This window comes from Rhipicephalus microplus, chromosome 9, assembly GCF_043290135.1.
Source record: "Rhipicephalus microplus isolate Deutch F79 chromosome 9, USDA_Rmic, whole genome shotgun sequence".
NCBI lineage: Eukaryota > Metazoa > Arthropoda > Arachnida > Ixodida > Ixodidae > Rhipicephalus > Rhipicephalus microplus.
In genome coordinates this window covers 39,351,114-39,373,096 of record NC_134708.1, presented here as the reverse complement: position 1 = coordinate 39,373,096, position 21,983 = coordinate 39,351,114, and the positions used below count along the sequence as shown (strand labels likewise).

General features: G+C 47.9%; 1 protein-coding gene across 1 annotated transcript in view; it reads right to left on the bottom strand.

Moving 5' to 3' along the window:
- mib1 (E3 ubiquitin-protein ligase mind bomb 1) overlaps nucleotides 1-21,983 on the bottom strand; it is a 482,913-nt gene that overhangs the window by 26,989 nt on the left and 433,941 nt on the right. The window lies entirely within an intron of this gene.

Here is a 21,983-nt window from a genome sequence, read left to right as displayed (position 1 = left end):
GCTTGTCGCGGCCCTACTAGAGATTGCGGACGCCAGCGTCTTTCTAAACACGCAAAAAAAATTAAAAGTCGAGAGAAAGAACACAGCGACTTGAAGGACTACCGGAAAGCCGGGGAGGTTGAAGCTAGCAATTCGGGTTTATCCGAGCCGCCTACCCGTATCACAGACGCAATAAATCGGCCGAAACGGAACTGCCACAGAAAGAAAGAGAATGCGACAGAAACAAGAAAGGGATAGAAAAAGGAAAAGTGAAATATGAGAACACGGTACTTGTCACGAATTCGAACGATGAGCAAAAAAAAAAAAAAAACACGAAGTACGATGGGAACAGGCAGTGGAGTCGGTAATAATAACGCTCGTGAACAGAGCGAGTTTATGGTGTCGAAATAGATGCTTCAGCGTCGGCCCTTTTCTCTGAGTATAAAAAAAAGGGGGGGTGGGAGGGGAGAGAACACGACAGAGAAAAAGAGAGACGGATATTGGAGGAAAGGCCTTGGTGTCGATGACGTGCGCCGGGAGTGAGTGCGACAGAAACAACGGCGTGGAAACGTCTTTAAACATCACCCAATGAGGTCCCGCATTTTTTATCACTTTTCCCACTGTTTTTCCCCCTCCATATGTCGTCCCTACAATGGCCGACAGAGCCTTCGCATGAGCAATTGGCAATTTCTTAAACCTGGCTGTACCGCAGTGCACCTAAACAATGCCGTGAAACAAACATACTGCAACAAAGCCGAGAGAGAGAAAGTAAATGAAGGCCACACGTTGACTAGAGAAGACAGCAGGCACCTAGTTTTATGTACATAGAGTAGGTCACGAAGCCACCGCTGTGAGATAACGACAACACTAGCGCCTGATTTTGCACTCTGCGGGCGCTATTCTAACTCAATGAATGCATTATAAAACCGAAAAAAAAGAAAGCGTTCCTGCGACGGCTATAAGCCCGATTACGTGGGACGCGGTATTAAGAACTCAGGATTAACTCAGAACACCTTGAGACCCAAGTACACGCGTGTCGCAGCATTTCATATAAATGCGGCTTCCCTGTCTGGAAATCGAATTCACGTCAGCGGTTATTAGCAGTGCGATAACATATCGCACTGCTAATACGGCTTACACGCCAATATGGCTTCAAAGCTTTGACGGCGAAATATTCTACCGAGTCCAATGACTGACGTCATAAGAGAGATTACAAACAAAAAAAGAGGCGCTCACCGTGTACCGCATGGTACCGGATGGAACCGGTTCCTGGTAGTACCTACTTTACAGGTACCCGCAATGCAGTAGCAGCAGCAGTACCTTGCGCTGGTTTGAGACGAACCTCTCTGGTGGAGGCGCTGTGAGCGACGCACTCATCGCGCACGAAAACCAGTACGAGAAACTCACCTGCAAAAGACACAATAAAAAAGTAATAAATATTACGGGATTGGACTTTCACTGTACAGTATAGGTAGCAACATAGTAAGAAATATTTATTACAGTTTACATAGCACCCCCGCAAAGTGTTCTTCAACGCGTTACGAAGTAACGTGTCCGTAATTAAAGGGCACGCATAATTTGCGAAATGGCATAAAATAATGATGGTTACAAACAGATGAACTGAAATTCGAAAAATGTTATCACTATCACCCTATCAATAAGTTAAAAAGCGAATGAAAAAAAAGGATAACATACGTTTAATTACGATTTACGCTGTCAATGTTTATGAAAGCGAACAGGGGACCGCGTAGCCTGCATGCTGCGACAGCTGCCCACAGCTTTGCTCAGCTCCGTCTTGAGGCAAAGCGGATTCGGGCCACACGGAGCCGAAAGCACGAAGATTAGACAAATTTGTGTACTGCCAATCCTTCCCAAGATGCCTGAAACGCCGCGCGTTGCAGCTCCCATAAACGCTAGCGCCAAGGCTCCCTTTATTGTGCTTATAGGAAAGTCTATGTTCAGCCATCTTAGGTGAGTGTGCAAGTGTCTGTTCCTGCAAGTTCTTTTTTCTTATTTCCTTACTAATTTATTATTATTTTTCGTATTGTGTTTTTCCCATTTTTGAGATAGATAGATAGATAGATAGATAGATAGGTAGATAGATAGATAGATAGGTAGATAGATAGATAGATAGATAGATAGAGAGAGAGAGAGAGAGAGAGAGAGAGAGAGAGAGAGAGATGAGGCAAGGTCGAGACAAAACGTTTATGACGTTTCACCTTCTAGCTCGAAAGCCTTGTTTAAAACGCAATGTCTACCTATGTGTGCGCTTTATATTCCCGGTATTATTATCGTGACGATGGTATAGCCGACTCTAACGTAGCGTACCCTACAATGTCCTTCATATACTAAAACACCAACAAAACACGACAACAACGACTGAACGCGAAGACCTAACTGAGGAATGCTTACGCACGAAAGAAAAATCATATAAGTAAGCGGTATGGCGAAATTGGCGGCGATCAAGACGCAGGTGCGGGGAAGGTACAATGCGATGGCGAAGAAAATGCGTCATCATTACATGGGACCGTGTCACGGCAGGAAGAGTAATGCCCCAAGTTCTTTCCTTATTTTATAATCTTTCTTCAGAAAAAAAGCGTCGTTATGGGGGCTATGAATCGCTCACGTTCTCTCGCGAGAAAATCAGTAAGTTTGTCGAAACGATTCAACTGTGAAAGCAACTTTAACTTTTTTTTTTCGCCAGTGCGAACAAAAGTTCTGCCTCAAAAAGGAAACAGAAGCATCTTTATTTTGCTTTTTTTTCATAACGGTCCACGTAGTGCCGTAAAACGAAAGCACTAAAAAAACCATGCACCTTTATTTTGGTCTATTCATATTGTATGAAGAAAGAAAAAAAAAAGGATGTATGACTTCTATTTTTATCGAAAGCATCTATTTAACGCCTTCTCGTTCACGTTTCGCGTTCCATTTCTTTCTTTTGTCCCCTTCACCATTACAAGTGTGTTCATCGCTACCAAATCTTATAGTCGTTTATGCGGATTTCAAAAAAAAAAAAGAGACAGACGAATTGAACCAAACAAGTGTAAGATGTTTAACGCACGGAGTACGAAGCCACAGCTGCGTTTTGGTCTCTTTCGAGCGGTTAGCGCGCCTGAAAGAGACCAAAACGCGTCGTCGGTTCACGAGATGAACAACAGAAACAGAAAGCGACAGTGAAGAAGTTATGCATCCGGCAATTGGACCTACTTTCTCAAATTCCAAGGAGATCATCATCATCATCATCATCATCTCATCACAACCGCAGCCATTCCCCATATTTGTTTAGTTTTTTGCTTTCTTTCGGATCGTAAACAAGGGTTGTGATGAAGACAACTTGCAGGTAAGAAGGAGGTTAGAAGGTGTGTGGCTGCCTTATTGCCCTACTACACAAATACAAGAGAAAACGTTTTTTTAGGCAACGCTTGGTAAAAGATATATCATTACTCGTATCTTGAAGGGGACTAACAAACAAAAAAAAAGAAACAAACACCGCAGTCAACAAAGACATTGTGTTTCTTTAGAAAATGAATACGCACAAACTATATACCGAATAGATATTCTGTTACTCTAACAGGCAAGCGTGTAGCTACTTTGCGCGAAAAAAAAAATGAGATCAGGACAGCGCGATGTGCTGTAAGCGCAGCCACGGGAATGAAACTTGCATGAATGAGGAGGGCACATCAATAACCGCTTCACGCTGGAGCATGCATATATACTAGTTGAAAGGTGGGTGAAATTAAAAACGTACCGGGGAAAGCATGGGTTAGTCTTAAATGGATCTCATAACAAACGCGGCCGTACTCATTGTTCCAGAGCGAAGATGCAGCCAATACCCACTGTTAGGAGGAATAGAGGAAAGAATGCGTGGGTTATTCCGAGTTATGGTGGGCGATTAGCGTTTGCGTAAATGTGGAGCGTGCACTGACAAACAGTTCAGTGCAGTACGCATAGCGGTTCATCATCATCATCAGCAGCCTGATTACGCCCACTGCAGGACAGAGGCCTATCCCACGTCCTGCCAGTTAACTCGGTCCTGTGCTTGCTGCTGCCACTTTATATCCGCAAACTTCCTGATGTCATCTGCCCACCTAACTTTCTGTCTCCCCTTCACCCCCTTTACCTTCTCTTGGAATCCAGTCTGTGGTCCTTAATGACCGCGCCTCATAATAGTGGTTCACGAGTGCACAAAAGGGAGGGCATCGGCGGAAGAGAATGCATTCTTGTAAAGAAGAAATGCCTGTCCCCGGCCAACAGATGGATCTTACCCACTGTCGGTAGCGACTGACGAAACGCAGGTGAATTATTCCGAGTTACGTTACATGCTAGCTATTGCTACTGAGTTTTACCTAAAAAAGATGTGCTGAGCAAGTTGCACTGATAACGAGAAGACAGAAACGAACTCAACCGAGCTCGGAATGACTGCAACACGTTCATTCCGCATCGGCTTGCCAGCAAGTTTTTTTTTTATAGCGTGAAAGAAATCGTACAATGTGCAGCAAACGAAACAACCAACACGGACTTGGAACTCTCACAGACGTTTACTGACCTTCGCACGAGCGCAGAACGTAAAAGTGACTGCTTGGTCTCAGGTGGAACGAGTTCACACACTCACCGACGCAAAGGTGCTCTTCGTATGGGTTGAACACGCGAAGTTCGACGACATCATTATCCGCCATCAACGATATGTTAGAAGGCATTTGTGCCTCACGCGAATGCATTGGGTACACTACTGGGTTTAGTTATTAATCAAACATACGATAATGAAAGGACCCACGAGTTAGGAGACGAAGACACAAGACTTTAAAAACACAAAATCGGTAATAGAAAAGGCTCGAAGCTTAGTGATATATACTAGCTTCGGATTGTCGCTTTCCAAAAGAGTGTGAGAGAGACAGAGGCAACAGCTGGCACCGTTCTGGGAATATCTGCAATTACGGAGCCTTATTGGACATCACGAAAGCCGTGGAGCTGTATTCGTAATTATAAGCTGACTTCCCACTTACTAAGCTGTACGGAAGATTTCCGAAGGCACGAAGAAAAAAAAAAATCTGGACATAAACACCAGAAACACAGGCACTTGTCAATTTTTGCAGATTAACCAATGATGAAAGAAGTGGCGCACGAACACTTTCGAGGGGAAAAAAAAAAGAGAGAAAGGTACAGAGTTGAATCGCTGGATTAAGTTCGAGTGTCGATTCACGGGATTAGTACTTGCTTAATCTGGCGATTGTTGAAATGTTTGCATCTATCGCTTAAGAGAAAAAAAGATGTATAGTGAGCGTCACAAGTGCTATAGAGACCAACCAAGCGACTCTCCTTAAATAAATTACTAAAAAACAACGTTGCCATCATGAAAGCGGATAGCCTAAATTAACCAACAACAGAATAATTCGACTAACTATAGTTATATTTCAGCAACACTAGCTCACATTTTTCTATAGTTATACGACGCGAGACAGCATTAATCGATCAAACGTATTTAGTATAGAGGAGGAAGGACAAACAATATAGGAGGTACAGCATGGTGCGACAATCCCAAAACCCAACAATTGAAAAAAATACCAGAAAGCATGGGAGAAAAAAAAATAGAAGGACTCGTTATAAATTGCACAGTGTGTAAGCCGATAGCCAAGGGCCATTCCACCAACTATGTGACATCTTTGCTTTTCCTTTTTGTACACTGACAAAGCAATTACGTGATTTCAGAAAGAGTGTGAGGGACACAGCTGGCACCGTTCCGGGGCACGCGCGGTCAGACACCGCAAGTCATCATCATCATCATCAGCCTGATTACGTCCACTGCAGGACAAAAGCCTCTCCCATGTTCCGCCAGTTAAGTCAGTCCTGTGCTTGCTTCTGCCAATTTATACCCGCAAACTTCTTAATCTCATCTGCCCACCTCACCTTCTGTCTCCCCCTAACCCGCTTGCCTTCTCTGGAAATCCAGTCAGTTACCCTTAATGACCAGCGGTTATCCTGTCTACGCGCTACATGCCCAGCCCATGTCGATTTCCTCTTTTTGATTTCAGCTACGATATCCTTAACCCCCGTTTGTTCCATAATTCATTCTGCTCTCTTCTTGTCTCTTAAGGTTACACCTACCATTTTATTTCAATTGCATACTTGCGGTGTCGTTTTCATTGACACCGCAAGTAGCGCCAATAGAGGCTTTCGCCTCAATAGGTCCTGGTCATGAGACAGGCAAGCGCTACTATTTGTCCGCAAGCTTTGGTTGCGTCTGCTTCGGACGCTGTAGGGGCGCAATCTAACCCAAGATGCACCACGCTCTGGTTCAAAGGAGCGCCGCAAGAGGATATCGGCTTTACAAACGGAATCATGTCATACACAGTTATAGTATATATATATATATATATATATATATATATATATATATATATATATATATATATATATATATATATATATATATTCTCTTCTTTCACGTAACGTAGACGAAATGCGGAACTCGAATCCTATGGAGTAAGCGCACCCCCCGCCCCTCAAAAAAAAAAACAAAAAAACAAAGTAAGCGGAATCAAATCAGGAATACATTAGTTTTTTAGAAATTTTAAGACAGAGCTTAATAATGCTGATCACGATTAAAACAAAACGGGCAACTCCGCACTCTCCTCACCACACAAGAAAAAAAGTAAAAACATCCAAACAGAAATCGTAAACCACACGAACTAGAATAAACAAAATATCAAACGACTGATAAAAACTTGCAATTTAGACTTCAATATCATTTGGCTACAGCAGTATATAGGAATTTGAACCTTTTGCACGTATTGGAACAATCCACCCATCTCTTGGCCAATCTCCCACATTTGGCAGAAGGAATCAGTACTGTGAAAGAGAAGAAGAAGAAAACAACCCGAGAAAGATCAATAGCATGCGTCTGACAACGCTCCAGAGCATGGCGCAGGCGATTGGAATGCGAGGACACGGGCGAAATGAGGAAATAAAAAACGATGTCGGCGCGCGGATATTGGAAGTACCAGAGGGGAAACAGCGGTGAACCGGAAGCAGGAACCCAGGCATCCGGAGTCACCGTAACTTCGGCGGAGAATATATACCGCCGCTGTTCCCCTTTCGGTCGGTTTGGTGAGCGCCGTGTTCCGATTTCCCGTCCCGGCTAAACCCGCAGTGCGCATCGACAATTTCGTGCGCGTATGCAGAGCGTTCGGACACCAGCTCTGGAGTTTCAATAAGCGGTACAGCGACGCAACCGGACCAACCATCGTACACGAACGTATAAAAGGTGCGGGTCACATTTTTTTTTTGCCAAACTTCACAGCTAGTCCGTAGCCACGAATATTCGCGAAAGGGAGGGGAAGTCACCTGCTGAAGACCTCGGCTGTCTCGAAAAAAATATATATATATTTTTATTATTTTCTGTAAAATAATCCTCCGTGAAAAAGCCAGAGAAGAAGACACCACGCTCCCCCCCCCCCCCCACCCCGGCTACTAGCTTGACTGGCAGGGTCCCTACCGCATCCACAGTAGTCTACTCGAAGCAAAAGCAAACTTCGTTTTATTCCAAGTCGGTGTGTTAAACCTAACCCCTCCTCTCCCACATCTTTGTGCAACTAATGCGGTTTCGCAATGCATGCTCCTTTCCCCTGTTCTAGGCGGCCTCCTAGAACATCGTCGACTTTGTGATTTGCGTGAGGGCATACGGCTGTTTTGTCTTACGTTGGTGCCCCAGTATATCGCGAGCAGTGTTAGGTTCGTCTCGGCACGCAACCTTGAGCACAGCACAATCATCCACTTTCAAGCACAATAGACGGAAAATCACAGCATATCCGCGGAGTGAACGATGATGAGTGGGGCGAAGCGTCTGTCAGCCCATCCGTGCTTCCGTCCGTTCGTTCGTTCTTGCTTCCATCAGTCTGCGCGACCACCCGTGCGTCAATCCATGCGTCCATCCGTCTGTCCATGCGTCCGTCCGTGAGTCCGTCCATGCACCTGTCCGACCGTTCGTGCGTCCACCCGCTCGTACGTCCGCGCGTCCATCTATCTATGCGTCCGTCTGATAGTCTGTCTGTCCGTCCGCCCATGCGTCCATCTGGTGAACACTCCAAGTACCGCTATTTCCCATCTCGCAACCCCTGTGGCACATACCCGCTCTAGAGCGGGTATGTGCCACCGGCGGAGGAGCGACAGACATACGCCATAAGGAGCTTCGCCTCAAAAAGAAAGACTACTCCGAGAAAAAAAATTATTGTTCCAAGATGACTGTCATATGCCCATGAAAAGTGTATACGCCTATTACAGAAAGTGCGGTAGGCTGCGCAATCACTGCATACATTTTCTTCAAATTTTAATAATGTCCACGACTACATCTTCCGCAATACGATTTTGAATGATAGTACATTATACATATTACTTATAAACGTTCTCTGTATCAATGTCAGCATGCAAATGAATTAGGTGGTTCTCAACTAAAAAATCTGCTTCAAAAACCTGTCTTCACTCTCGACAAGACAGCTGTGATACATCCTGGTGGGACAAGAAAAATTGAGCAGTGCAAGTTCCAAGAAGACTCGGTTGGCGCAATCGAAAGAAATATTCAAACACAAAATTCTTGACGTCACAGGGATGTGCCCGCGTTGCGGCAGCACACACAAAACATGACTTGACTTCCGAATTTGATTTTTTTAGTATTAAATACACCGCTCTGGAAACGGCGCGATTGGTGTTTAGCTTTCTTTGTAGCATGTGCAGATAAAGCCGCAGGAATACGGAACCGACTCATAAGTCTATCGCACCACGCCATGAGATAAACCAAACGCGGGCGCCATCGTGATGCAGCGAATTAGCGAGTTCAGACGATCGCAGTGCGATCGAATAGGTACATTGATTCGGTCGACTGACATTGCGAAGTGGCCGTATTATCTTCGTTTGGTTTCTCTTACTTCAAAGGCTTGCTTTTTTCCCTTTCTTTTGCGTCTCGCTCAACGATTGGTTCACGTTACTCTTGCTCCACGACACCTCGAACACAGGATCATTACGGGAACTCACGCAAATTGTACGGAAGATCAGCGAACTAATCAGTTTTCGGAAGATCAGTTTTGGCTAGGATACGAAACTGGTTAGATTGTGGCACTGTTCGCAAAGCACCGGCACGTGCTATTACTTTATTTCAAGAAAGACGAACACAGTGATATGTCGCACTGTCTTTCACGAGTTGTTTTCTCACGCCAAAGGGTTCTACAGACAAGCACAAACTAAAGCCCGTCCCACACGATGTGTCGAGGCCACACATTTAGCTGGGCGTTTGCAATTCGCTCTGGTGAGCCCTGGCGTGTGCTAGCAATTCACACGCGAACGCGAAGGAGGAACTGTAGTGCGCGTGCGCAGAACGACAGAGAGGGAAGCGGAACGCAGGACACACCCCTTGCCTCGCTTGTGAAGTCAGAATGGCTGACAGCTTGGCATGTTGGTTCATGATCGTAGCGTTGAATTGCGAAAACAAAACAGGGACTAAAAGAAGAGACGACGACGCACAGAACGTACTACCAACAAATGTTTGTTGCCTAGCACGCACAGCCATCCATCAGGTTCGTTTTGCTAGCGGTACATTGTAAGACCCGTGGTTTTGTCAACATGTTTTCAGTGCGTGTACTGTTGTACGCATCTTCGAATAATACCTTGACGAGAGAAATCACTGAAGTTGAAAACACTGTTAGCGCCAGCACGCCGTCTGTCAACCTACCCAAAGAGCTTGCGTTGCTAAGAAGTGGATTACTGTACAAGCCTGGTTTACACCTCTCCCGAGTATAGGAACTGTGTGCTCAAGCAAATAAACTTTTGTTTCGTAGTTTGCGTTAATTGTCGTTGTTGTAACCTGTACGTAGTTGTCGCAGTTTCAGTTTCAGAGTATAGTCTAGCAACACTGTGTCTTTGAACTTTTGTATATGTGTGGAACGTCGAATGAAGAAGGCAATATGGAATCGCTATCTATGCGTCCGTGTCACGCCACTCCATCACTACAGTCGTCTCTTCTTTTAGTCCCCTGTCTTGTTTGGGCAAGGTGCCTCGGTTCGGTTTAGCCGTCAATTTGCAGCCAACCGTGACGCATCTCGTCAGAGCACGTTTGTCAAAAACGCCGAATATATGCAGTTCCCTGGCCCCGCCGAAGTGGTCTAGTTGGCTAAGGCACTCGGCTGCTGACCCGTTGGTCACGGGATCGAATCTCGGCTGCAGCGGCTGCATTATCAGTGGAGGTGGTAATGCTGTAGGCCCACGTGCTCATACTTGGGTGCGCGTTAAGAAACTACAGGTGGTCGAAATTTCCGGAGTCCTCCACTACGACGTCTCTCATGATCATATGGTCGTTTTGGGACGTTAAACCCCACATATCAATCAATCATCAGTCTGGAGTTGTCTGTGGCATACACTGGACCCATGTGGAAGCTAGGTTTCAGGAGAAACTGATGTGCTCGGCGCCACGGGTGCGACGGGATGGACGAAGTCTTTTACAACTCGGGCAATGGAGCGCGTGTTTCGGTACGATGCTGCGAACGACGTAACTCACTGCAAAGTCAATGGAGAGCCCTCATGACACCATTGCCATACGTTTTTTTCATTTCTCCTAGCCACATGCAGCTATCACTGTAAAATATGTTTTACTGGATTGTAAACACTGATAACTCGTATTTGATGGTACACGATCACAAGGCACCAATTAGTGCAACGTGAATTTTGTACAGCCTCCGTGATCAGCCAGCGTTTGAGCAAGCGACGACGTCATGTGATGACGTCGGCATGTGACGTCATGACGTCACAGAATTTAGCCACAGTTCACGCCATGATGAAGTTACAGGGTGACGTTTCCGTGTGATTTCTTGCACCACTCACGTGCATAGCGCCGACCTGGAGGCCGACTGTGAGTTTTCGCGTTTGTTGACGCCCCTAAAGCCATCGGATTCGTAACGCTCTTGCGTTGCTTGCAGAGCGTACGAAAGTGTCATAGGAATCAAATGCGACACGGGGCAAAGGAACGCAGTCCAACAATCAGAAACACATAGGCGTGCGTGCGTGCGCGCGCGCACGCACACACACACACACACACACACACACGCACACACACACGCACACATACACACACACACACACACACACACACACAAGCGCGCGCGAGAGAGAGAGAGGGGAAAGAGAGAGCGACAAAAGGAAGAAAATAGAAACCTATGCACTCACTTAGGTGTATCACACGCGCGCAAGCATACAATCACGCGCACGGGCGGGTACACAAGTTAAACAAACCCGTAAAAACATGCACACTGAAACATTTGCACACAGGAACACAAGCACGTAGATTCCAATAGGCACACAAAATAGACGAACCCATGGGGGAAAAAATGGGAGGAGATATGGCCCGGAAGATGATAATGTGGATACTTGCAGCACGGATGGTTTCCTCCGCGATCTCGCGTGTAATGGGGCAAATCGACTCGGGGGAAGAAAACGCATCTTGGGCGTTTTAAGGAGCGTCGCTTCGCGAGACAGCCAGGGCACGAGACAAGACGGAAGAAAACACGGTTTCCTTCCACGCTGAGACATAATTTAAATTGTGCAGCAGCACGCCCAAGTAGCGTAGAAGGAAGAGAGAGAGAAACAAGGAGAGAGATGACTGCGACGCACCAAGCGTCATCGAGCAATGTAGTGGGCGGCGGCGCTCTGCACCCTGCGACGGTGCCACTTTTGAAAAAAGTGAGAGCGACGCAGCATAAATCTCGACGATATTGCACTCTCGTCTCGCATGCATGAGCTGCGCTCGCGCACTCGAGCCTTAACATACCAACTCGTGTTAATGTTTCTTTTCTTTTTTTTTCTCTTTTATATTTTATTTCCACCAATACTTCGGAGACTTCTTGCTGGGTTTACAAGTTCGTGCTCGGTTAAGCTCGCCTGCGCGGAGAATGTAGCAGGAAGGAGGAAGCCATCTTTTCATTTCAGTGGATGCATTGATGTGAATCGAAAATCTGATTGCTTTCAGCTTTAGGAATTTTTTGCGGGAGAATAGTAATATCCTTGCATACAAAATTGCGCGAGTTCGTTTACAGCGGTGGTTAGGAGCTCAAGAAAGATATGGACGAAAAAGGAGACTGCACAACACGATGTTAGCCGTGAATAGTAATAACGTAATGTTATTTAAAATGTCGTATTTGCCATTCATCATTCTGCCGATAAGCGAGGTACCGGCTACACATCTGTAAGGAATTATGCGTACTTTCGCTAATGAAGAATTAGCGCGGTCACGATAACGAATTCCCTTTCAGCGATGAATGAAAATTAACGTGAACGCGATCACGGCCGCGAAGCTGCAGCATTCAGACGCAATGCACGGGGGTTGTGCGGTTACTCGAACGATCTTGGAGCTTCGCTCACTAGTGACAGGAGGTATATTCTATTAAGGAACATGGAACATGCCGACAGGAAGCATGTTGTAACATTCGCGAAGACGTACGGCAGATGCGACCGCAGCACTATCTGGCCCTAGGAACGAGTGAGCTGCGGACAATGGCGTTACCTCTGCCCAGTCAACGGTCAGTTGAGGGATCTCAACGAAAGCTCGAATTTCGGCAGAGGCTACTTCGAGGACCTTTTTTTGTACATCGGAGATCCACTGGGAGCTCAGAGACGTCTCTGAGGGCAGTGCGCGTACGACGACGTCGAAAGCTGCAAGGACCACCACTTTTGACTACAGAGAAAGAAACGATTCCACGGTTGCAGCACTTGTATGAACCTGGGTACAAGTGCTTTAACACTACAGCTCCGGCTGAGTATTTGAAGTTTAACGGCGCGAAAAAATACACGGCGGACAGGAAAAACGACGGGACAAGCGTTGAATTCCAACTAACGTTTTATTAACAAGAAAGCTGTTAATATACCCGAGTGAACAGAAAAGACAGCATTAATATAACTGAGAAAACAGGAAAAAAAAAACAGCTTTTTTTCTGTTCACTCGGGTATATTAACAGCCTTCTTGTCAATAAAATTTCAGTTGGAAGTCAGCGCTTGTCCAGTCATTTTCCTGTCCGCCGTGTAATTTTTCGCCCTGTTAAACCTTAAGTATGCTAAACCGACTAGCCCAATCAGCCACTTTGTTGTTTGTCAAACTGAGTAGCGAGTACAAATCTGGTTTAACGAGCACGTTCGTATCTGCAACCTCCCTGCTCGGCAGTGGGATATCTCGAACCAGCCGTTGTTACGCTTGATCTCAACCACTCGATCATCGAACAAATGCGGAGACCGCATGAATGATGTAGACAATGTCTGGCTTAAGTTGCTCTTAACAGCAACGGAGTGTAGAAGCACGTAGGATCAACGTAGCTTTAAATACAGAAAGCTGAAATGAAAGCAGGCGCTCTGAACCCTCAATAAAGTCGAGTCGACATTGCCTGCTCTTTGTCACCACACGCACTGTCACCGAACGCAAGAAACAGGGCCGGTTTCAGTTAGAAGTGACAAAAGGCCAGCTTAGTTGACGTGAAGACAGGTATAATAATGTAGTGGGCAATCGAACCCACAACATAATACAAGACGTGATCTCAACCTGGCTGTTGTCTACAGCCGGCGCTAGCACATCACGTATAAGTAGGTGTACAAAAATGCATTATTCAGTCTTCAGTGGATCTAACAGATAGGAAGTAGAGTTTTTTTTTTTTTAATTCTGTTTAGCCATATAATTTTCTGCTTAACTGTCACATGACTTACACATGCGCTATGCTGGTTCTCAGGCACTTGTATGTTGTGTTGGTTTCATAAATAAATTGGTTGAGAGTAAGCACTGGTCTGTTTCTTTCTTTTTCTGTATTTTGTGCGCGCTTAAAAAGTCACCCTGTCAAAGAAGTCATTATGTCACCCTTAGCGATTCTGCGTGTGCTTTTCACGCGTACAGTGAAGCAAAAGGCAAAGCACGCTTTACAGGACAGACCGACAACTGTTCGTGTAGATTAGTCGACATTAACTACTGCCACATTCGAAGGCTGAGTACAAGCTGATCGATCGATCGATCAATCGATCGATCGATCAATCAATCAATCAAACAATCAATCAATCAAAAAATTTGTTTATCGGTGAAATTTTGCATGAGCACGGTGTTCGGAGCTAAAACACACAGTGAATAGCTCGACTGGGGACGGTAAAATTGGCAGCATACGCTGTTTGGTACGGATAAGCAGATACAGTTGTAGTCAGCGGTTTAGTAGTGTTTTATAAAAATCAAACACGGTCTCATTGCGACCACTCACTCAGTAGTAGACCCACTCGCACGACGCTCTCAGCTCAAGTTGGGAGATTTATTATAGACTCAGCCATTCATGGGAGTATGTAGCACAGCACTCTAAAGTTGCACTGCCAGGAAGCTTGGGTTACAAAGGCACATTTGACGTCAGCAATCAACCACCTCTGAGAGAGCAAGAGAGAGAGAAAGCAGATATATAAGCGTGACTATATATATATATATATATATATATATATATATATATATATATATATATATATATATATATATATATATTGTTAAGCGGTTTATTGACGGACACTCAGCGATGATTCACGACAGCGACAGTCAATGCGGGGATCGACTCTCTGCACGAGCTGCTCTTCTTCTTAAGAAAAAGGGCGACCCACTAGAAGGCGCTGAAGAGGATGACCCACTGTTCAAAGGCTTTACCACAACTACCCCGGGTACGAAAAGGGAGCCGCCTGGCGACCTAACAGCTGGTTACAATGAGCGGGTCATGGTAGGCCTTGAGGCGCTCCACGTTAACAATGTCGCGTCCTCGACGACGCATGTCCGAAGATTGTTCGATGGGTTCAATCAAGTAGTTGACTGGGGAAGTGCATTTGACGACACGGTAGGGGCCTTCGTATTTAGGCAATAGTTTTGAAGATAGGCCAGTTGCAGTAGTAGGGATCGAGAGCCAGACGAGCGCTCCAGGGAGGAATGTGGGTGCAGTAGTACTGGCGTCAGCGCGAATGCTTTTTTGCCGCTCTTGATCATGCGCAGTAAAGGTCTTTGCAAGCTCTCGACATTCTTCAGCAAGCTTGGCTGTAGCAGAAATAGGTGCCCACTCAGACGGATCTGGCCTGTACGGAAGTATCGTGTCGATGGTGTGTGACGGGTGCCTTCCATATAATAAAAAGAAAGGTGAAAAGCCAGTAGTGCTCTGAGGGGCGGTATTATATGCGTAGGTGACGAAGGGTAGAATGGAATCCCAATTTGTGTGATCGGCGGTGACGTATTTGGAGAGCATGTCGCCCAGCGTACGGTTGAAGCGTTCTGTGAGGCCATTCGTCTGCGGGTGGTAAGCAGCAGTTTTGCGGTGAACAACGTTGCACTCTTTGAGAATGGCTTGAACGACTTCAGACAGGAAGACACGGCCTCGGTCACTGAGCAGTTCCTGGGGTGGGCCGTGTCGCAGGACGAATCGTTGGAGCAGAAAGGAAGCCACATCGCTCGCTGTAGCCGCGGGAAGAGCGGCCGTTTCGGCGTACCGCGTGAGGTGGTCCACAGCAACAATGGCCCAGCGGTTACCAGCCGACGTTAGTGGAAGTGGCCCATACAAATCGATGCCAACGCGCCCAAACGGCCTGGCAGGGCAAGGTAGAGGTTGCAGACCTACCGGCGACAGGTGCGTTGAAGTTTTGCGGCGCTGACATTCTATGCAGGAGCGAACGAATTTCTGCACGTAGCGGTACATGCCGCGCCAAAAGTACCGTTGGCGAATGCGGTGGTAAGTCTTCGATACCCCGGAGTGCGCACACTGCGGATCAGAATGAAATAATTCGCATATGTCAGAGCGCAGACTGCGAGGTATGACTAGTAGCCACTGGCGGCCGTCACCGTTGTAATTGCGTCGATGGAGGAGGTCGTCGCGAACGGCGAAATGGTGGGCTTGACGACGCAACGCGCGAGTGGATGGAGTGGATGGATCAGTCAGCAAGTCTATCAGTGAGGCAATCCATTGATCCTTGCGCTGTTCAGTAGCAATAGCATGAATGCTAATCGAAGAAATGGCAACGTGAGACACTGAGTTGTTGGCATTGTCGTCAGGCAAGGGAGAGCGCGACAGGGCGTCGGCGTCAGCATGTTGCCTTCCATTGCGGTACAGCACGCGGATGTCATAGTCTTGCAGGCGAAGTGCCCACCGGGCGAGACGGCCTGAGGGATCTTTCAATGACGACAACCAACATAGTGCGTGGTGGTCGGTGACGACATCAAATGGGCGACCATACAAATAAGGTCGGAACTTTGCAAGGGCCCAGACGATTGCCAAACATTCTTTCTCGGTGACTGTGTAATTAGTCTCGGCTTTAGTAAGCGTACGGCTCGCGTACGCCACGACATATTCCGGGAACCCTGGTTTGCGCTGCGCAAGGACAGCGCCGAGGCCGACACCACTGGCATCCGTGTGTATCTCTGTAGGGGCCGTAGGGTCGTAGTGGCGGAGTATGGGAGGCGACATCAACAAACGACGAAGTGTTCTGAAAGCGTCGTCGCACTGTGATGACCACGAATGGAGAGGCCCGTTACTTCCGAGAAGCTTCGTCAGCGGCGATATGATAGTCGCGAAGTTTCGAATGAAGCGCCGAAAGTAGGAACACAGTCCTATGAAACTGCGCAGTTCCTTCACGGATGTCGGCTTGGGGAACTCGGTCACGGCCCGAAGCTTGGTTGGATCAGGGAGAATTCCGTCCTTGGACACGACGTAGCCGAGTATTGTCAGCTGCCGAGCTGCAAATTGGCACTTCTTTAGGTTCAGTTGCAGACTGGCGTTTCTCAGACGCGTTAAAACATGCCGAAGGCGTTGAAGGTGCGTCGAGAAGTCAGGAGCGAAAACGACGACGTCATCGAGGTAGCACAGGCACGTGTGCCATTTCAGGTCACGCAGAACTGTATCCATCATGCGCTCAAAGGTGGCGGGCGCATTGCACAGCCCAAACGGCATAACGTTAAACTCGTACAAGCCGTCGGGGGTGACAAAAGCGGTCTTTGGTCGAGCGTCCTCAGCCATAGGTACTTGCCAGTACCCTGAGCGCAAATCGAGGGATGAAAAGAATTCTGCTCCTTGCAGGCTGTCGATCGCGTCATCTACCCGCGGTAGTGGATACACGTCCTTACGAGTGATCTTGTTGAGGCGTCGGTAGTCCACACAGAACCGCACAGAACCGTCCTTCTTCGTGACGAGAACGACAGGAGATGCCCAGGGGCTGCTAGAGGGGCGAATAACATCGCGGCGAAGCATGTCGTCGACTTGCTCGTTGATTACACGGCGTTCTGTGGGAGATACGCGATATGGACGTTGCCGCAGCGGTGGCTGTGCGCCTGTGTCGATGCGATGCGTAACGGTGGATGTGCGGCCGAGAGAAGGTTGAGCGACATCGAAAGAAGAGCGGAATTCTTCCAACAGGCCCAAAAGCTGGGAACGCTGGCCCTGCGTAAGGTCGTCGGGTATGCAGGGACCGAATATATCATCGGATGATGAAGCAGATGTCGAAACAGCACCAAGCGTACAGGAACTTGGGTAGTGCATGTCATCGGGTTGATCCATAACTTGCGCGTCTTCGATGGGTTCCACGCTGCCGAGACATTCTCCTCGCACCAACGTAACGCTGTACGGAGATGGGTTCACAACAAAAATAGTGGTGCTGCCGTGAGTGAGTTGGACGGTCGCGAAAGGAACCAGCAAGCTTTTTCTTATGAAAACACGATGAGATGGCGAGAGGAGTGCAGCGGTGTCAGAAAGGCTTGCGCAGTAGAGCGACACCGCAACGGATGAGTTTGCAGGCACTTGAGTGTCGTCTCTGACGAGTAACTTGCTTGCAGCGGATGGACTGTCGGCCGGCGTCAAAGAAGAGAATGGCGCGAGTTCTATTTCTGCTGGTGCGCAATGAATGACGGCGTCGTGGCGGGAGAGAAAATCCCATCCTAGGATGACGTCGTGAGAGCATGAAGAAATTATGATGAATTCGACCGCATACATCACGTCCTGAATCATAAGGCGGGCTGTGCACATCGCTGTAGGGTGAATGCTTTGGGCGCTGGCTGTACGGAGGGAGAGCCCGCAAAGCGGCGTGGTCACTTTGCGCAGTAATCGGCAAAGTTTTTCGTCCATCACGGATACGGCGGCTCCAGTATATACAAGGGCAGATGCACGAACGCCATCCACAAGCACGTCTATCACGTTCGACGGGCTTTCCTGAGGGCTTCCGCAGTTCGACAGCGTCGCAGCCCTTGCCTCGTGGACTGCGACGACTAGTTTTCCTGGTCGCCCTCGAGTGGACGTGGCCGCATCGGTGACAGTGAGCGACGTCGTGGAGATGGTGAACGGCGGGTCGACGGAACGGGGCGGGACGACGGTGACATAGGCGGCGGTTGGTCATAAGAGCGTCTTGACTGGCTGGGAAAGTTGAAGGCGACCTGCGGTTGCTGCACACGATTGCAATATCGTGCCACATGACCGACGCAACCGCAAGCAAAACAGATGGGGCGATTATCAGCAGTGCGCCATTGGTTTGCTGGTCGCATCCATGTCGCAGAACGCGATTGGCGAGCCGGCTGCTGATATGAGTGCATGGTAGGCGGCACTCGGGGCACGTGGGTGACGCCGGCGTATGTAGGCGAGACAGGTTCTCCAAAGGCCTGGGGCCTCGCGACGGTTTCGGTGTAATTTAGCGGAACAGTGACAGAAATCGGTGGGGGCGGCCTGGCAACAACTTGGGCGTAGCTGAGTGGCACAGATGCAGGAGGTGGCTGGTGGTATTCAGGGACGACCTCCGCGATTTCCTGCTGAATGGCTCGGCGGAGCGGAGGTAGAAGTGTACTTGATGGCTGTTGAGCTTGTTGTGGGGAAGCAAAAGCCAGTAGAGAGACCTGGCGGGCAACTTCCTCACGCACGAACGACTTGATTTCGGCGAGCAAGGTTGCGTGGTCTGGAACTGCTGACAAGGCCGAGAGATCAGCATCACGTGGTGGCGGACGACGGGTCATCAAGCGCTGCCGCCGCAGCTCGTCGTAACTTTGGCATAACATGATGACTTCTGCCACAGTGCGGGGGTTCTTTGCCAGGAGCATGGTGAAGGCATCGTCGGCGATGCCTTTTAGAACATGCGTGATTTTGTCAGCCTCTGACATGTTCGGGTCGACTTTCTTGCACAAGTCAAGGATGTCCTCGATATAACTTGTGAAGGACTCACCGGTCTGCTGGGCGCGTTCACGTAAACGCTGTTCAGCTTGCAGCTTACGAACAGCAGGGCGGCCGAACACGTCGACGACAGCGGTTTTAAAAGCGGACCAAGTCGGGAAATCAGATGCGTGGTTATTGTACCACATTCCGGCCACACCCGCAAGGTAGAAGAACAGGTTACCTAGTTTAGCTGCCTCATCCCAATGATTGGGGACGCTCACACGTTCGTACATGGCAAGCCAGTCCTCGACGTCGGTGCCATCCACGCCGGTGAAGACAGGAGGGTCGCGGATGCGGGGGACACCGGGACATGGCGGCGACGTAGGAGGAAGGGTTTGCTGGGCGGCGTCTTGATACATGGTTGGAGGCACGGTACGGGATCGAAGCTCCAAGGGCATCGAATGCTGACCGAAGGTGTTTGAAGGGCACAGCACTCTCAGCACTCTCCACCAAATTGTTAAGCGGTTTATTGACGGACACTCAGCGATGATTCACGACAGCGACAGTCAATGCGGGGATCGACTCTCTGCACGAGCTGCTCTTCTTCTTAAGAAAAAGGGCGACCCACTAGAAGGCGCTGAAGAGGATGACCCACTGTTCAAAGGCTTTACCACAATATATATATATATATATATATATATATATATATATATTGTGGTATATATATATATATATATATATATATATGGTATATATATATATGGTATATATATATATATATATATATATATATATATATATATATATATCGTATTATATATATATATATATAATACGATATATATATATATATATATATATATATATATATATATATATATATCGTATTAGAGAAAAAAGTAATAATAGCGAAAAGAGTGACAAAGAAATCGCAGACGCCCACACGCACAAGGCAAATGTCCGCAAACCTACGCGCCCGGCGCTAATGACGTTACGATGTTATCTGCGGGAACAGCATCGTTGGGGAGAGCGTTCAGGGCGGGGAGAGGAAAGGTGGCGAGTAAAGAAAGGGCACGTGTCAACAGCGATGCGCCAGTGGCTAGAGAGAAACGTGAAACGCAAGCGTGGCATTAGCGCAGCCCACTCCGGTCAGCGTCGGTCGCCAAAGGTCAATTACTCGGCTCGCTACGGCATGGCGGGTGCAAAGTTCGTGGCGCGGCGATGCGCGAGTAACATGAGTTGAATCACCTTTTTTGTGGCCACCATTAGGGAAGCGGCAACGGTGTCACGTGCAAAGGACAACGGAATTGATTGGTAACGTAAAACGGAGCGTGACAAGGCATAGTCGGTGTAGGGAAACCATCAACACGGCCAGAAATACACCGCCGTGGTGGCTTGGCTCAGCGGCCACGGCGTTGCTCAGGGAGCCATAAGGGCGCGGGCTCGATTCCCGGCTAGTGAGGTCTCATTTCGAGAGGAGTGAAATAAAAAAAGAAGCTAGAAAGGAAGGGGAGATAAGCAATTGTTGGTGTGTGCGCGCCCGGCGCCCTACCCAATCAATCAATCAATCAATCAATCAATCATTGAACAACTCTCCTTCCAAGCTGTTTTCTCCCTGCACACCGCAAAACGAACCTTCGTCGACGTGCTTAGGAGCGCAACACTTTGATTACTACAGGCAACAACGAGGCTCATGCATTCCCATTCAGAAAAAAACAAAAACAAAGAGTGACAACACAAAATAACCAGTGACCCCAACAAAACGTCACACTGCCATATCAGAAACGGCTCATCACCGAGGAACGCAAGATCGTGAAACAATGAATTGTCGGAAAACGGTGTGTATTAACAGTGTCTGGGGTTTTGCGTCCCAAAACAAGGATACGATCGCGAGATGACGCCGTAGCTGAGGGCTCCGAAAATTTCGTCAATCCGGTATTTTTTGACATGCACTGACATCCCGCAGTACACGGGCCTCTACCATTTCCCCTTCACTGATATGCGACCGCTGAAATCGAAACGGCGGCTTTCGGGTGAGCAGCCGAGCCCATTGACCACTGATCCACCGAAGCGGACGAAGACGACGCGTACAAATACGCATATGATCGCCGCACATTCGAGGACCGCATTCCTGTACGCTCACCGGGCTGTCGCTATACGTCTTCAGTAATCGCGCTTTTTATCGTTATCGACTGAATACACCACTTAAAGGGTCGGTAGCTGTACGGTAAAAAGCGCGATTACCCAAAATGCAACATAAACAAGCCCCTGTAGCTCCCCTCATCAACTCAGCGGACATCACCACCGATATCGGTAGAGTCCCAACAAGGTTCTTTCGAAAAAAAAAAAATATCACAGTAAAGCTCCGGGGTGAAGGATGATGAGTGGGCGAAGGCTCGGAGGCACATCGGTAAACTGTGAATCTTCTGTGAATCTCGCTCAGTCAAGCATCAGGTAAAGGCGCGACGAACACGGCACACACAGAACGTAATGCTTTATTATTCGTGAATTGCACCATACCCAGAAAGTGAGCGATGTTGAAGGAGCTTCCTTCGTCTATTTGTCCGTCGGTCGGCCAGTCTGTTTGTCCGCCGGCCCGTCTCCTATCACACTAAAGCACGCGTCTCCTACGTATCGGAGTCGAGCGAACACCACAACGCCATCTAGGGAGCACTCCGAGTACTAGGATTGGCTACGATGGACAACGGCAGACAAGCCTACGCCTTAAGGAGCTTCGCCCCTAAAACACGCGTGCCCTTAGGTGTGGCTGCGGAGGGAAATTAGTCTTTCTGTTCTTTCCCGCATTGTCATACTTCGGGGAAATTTCTCGCTCGGGTAAGAAAACTTTTTTGCTTAAACTTA